At 34.3% G+C, this 2,470-nt stretch overlaps 1 protein-coding gene across 2 annotated transcripts in view; it reads left to right on the top strand.

Moving 5' to 3' along the window:
- Positions 1-638: 638 nt before the first annotated feature.
- Positions 639-2,470, top strand: part of LOC106867950 (cholecystokinin receptor) — a 51,188-nt gene continuing 49,356 nt past the window's right edge. Inside the window, exon 1 of one of the 2 annotated variants that reach the window (XM_014913026.2) lies at positions 639-1,420. The gene's annotated coding sequence lies outside the window, so the exon portion shown is untranslated. The remainder of the gene's footprint in view (positions 1,421-2,470) is intronic. The other variant, XM_014913028.2, reaches the window with a different exon arrangement.

Raw genomic sequence — 2,470 nt, 5'->3', positions numbered from 1 at the left:
CTTTTGCAGTAACACACACACACCCACACATACCCGCGTTCATGCACACCCACACATATACGCATACATTACACACCCTCAATTACATACGTGAATATGTATGTATAAGCACACTTATACACACACACATACGCACCCTTATATATTCATATATACATGTATATATGTTTGTGTGTGTGTGAGTGTGTTTTTGTGTGAGTGTGTGTGTGTATACGCATAAAGAAACACCCATAAATATTTATACATGAACACATACGTATCCATTCATTCATATATATAGAAATATGTAAATAAAGTTGCATAAAGATATATATAAACATACATACGCATCTATACGTTCACACACATACACTCACTCACGCACACATATATTGTATCTGTATATATATATATATATATATATATATGCATATATACATACTCACAAAGAAACCTACACAAAGAAACACATACGTACATACATACACAAAAAATAGGTACATACATATAAAATACATACAAGCTTAAACGTACGCACATATACATGCATTACACGCATATATGAATGCACATGCACACACATGCAGTTACATACGTTCATATATACATACACACGAACGCACATAGACATATATATATAGAGAGAGAGAGAGTGAGCTAGAGAGAAAGAGAGCGTGGGGGGAAAAAGAGAGAGAGAGAGGGAGACAGAGAGAGAAAGAAAGAGAGAGGAAGTCATGGTAAGTTAAAAGACTAACACACAAACGCACAAACGTACACAATGATCTGGAAAAACAGTCTAACAAAGACAGCATAGAAAGAGACACCCACATACGAACAGAGAAGTGGAAACAATCAGTGGCACACTTGTACACACACACACACACACACACACACACGCACACGCACTAGCGCATGTATCATAACCTCTCTGTTCTTTTTTCTTCTTCTTTTTTTTTTCACTTTTGGGGGAAACAAGTTGGGTCGCTGAGCGCAGCAGTCTTGAAGACGTGAATGTTATTAGTCGCCTGTTTAGAATGACTCTTGATATATAAGTAAAGCCCCCCTCCCTCTCCCTCCCCCTACCACTCTTTCATCATACCTCACTACTCGGCATCTAACTGCAACAGAGCGATAGAAACAAAAACAACACCAACAACAACAACGAAAACAATAACACTACTACTACTACTACTACTACTACTACTACTACTACTACGTCTACTACTACTACTACTACTACTACTACTACTACTATAGCAGGCAATGACTATACACGAAGGATTTGTTCGGTTCTGTAGACTTTTTCTCATCTTCCTTAATCACATTCTTTAAACAATAGGAGGGAGAAAACGGAACGAATATTTTTGGAGACTAAATTAATACTGGATTATTTTTCATTAACCAATCTTTATTGAACTGACAGTCATAATGTGATGTTAAGGTAATATAATTTTAAAGTTTTTAATCTTCTAATCTGAACTAGTTTAACTTTTCGCATGATGTTCTAATTAAGTTTCAAATTCGGCTTCTTCTTGTACATGTGTGTACGTAAGTATCTGCGCGCATATACGTACATGTGTGTATTTCTCATTGATGTTGTTGTTATTGTTAGCTCTTATTCGGTAATTTTACAGTTTTACATTGTCTTAAAGGTCGGCGTCAGCACCTGAGTTTCGATTACCATTTCCTTTCTTCGAATAAAAACCACACATTCGATTCAACTAAGCAAGACAACAAAAAAATGTAAAACACGATTTAAAAATGAATAACACTCATTGGCGCCGAATCATAATATAGTATAAGATAATATAATATAATATAATATAATATAATATAATATAATATCATATATATGTATAAATTTAGAAAGCTAGTCTGTTTTAGCCGGTCAGAGAATGAATATTGGTTTCGCACCCATAAAGCTCTTAACTGCATAGGTGCAAAACCAGTGGTCACCCTCTAAATATTCTATAATTTTTAGAGTGTGTCATTGTTTGAGTATATGGAGCACTGACCGATATATATTATGTATGTGCACATTCATACACATACATACGCACGTATGTATGTATATATGTATGCATGCTTGGATCTGTTTCTCTGTGGTGTGTGTAAATGTGGTTTGTGCCTGATATATGCTTGAGATATTTCTCAGCATAAGAAACTATTAGTACCACTTAAAGACATATATTGTGTCCTATATATATATATATATATATATACGATAATAAATCTCAGTGATATATATATATATATATGTATATTGTTTTTGTATTTGGTTTGCAAGTTTCTTTATGCAAATTCGTGTGTTGAAGCATATATTATCGTTTCTGGGGAGAGTCATTCTCTTTTAGTGCTTTATTACTTAACACACTCACTGGTTCGATTTCCACTCATTTACTTTAGAACAAAAATAAGTGGGAATCAGACCGGTAAGTGTGTTAAATAACAAAGCACTAAAACAGAATGAATCTCTCTCGGACACAATAGT

This window comes from Octopus bimaculoides, chromosome 18 (assembly GCF_001194135.2).
Source record: "Octopus bimaculoides isolate UCB-OBI-ISO-001 chromosome 18, ASM119413v2, whole genome shotgun sequence".
Lineage (NCBI taxonomy): Eukaryota > Metazoa > Mollusca > Cephalopoda > Octopoda > Octopodidae > Octopus > Octopus bimaculoides.
This window is presented reverse-complemented; position numbering and strand designations above follow the sequence as displayed.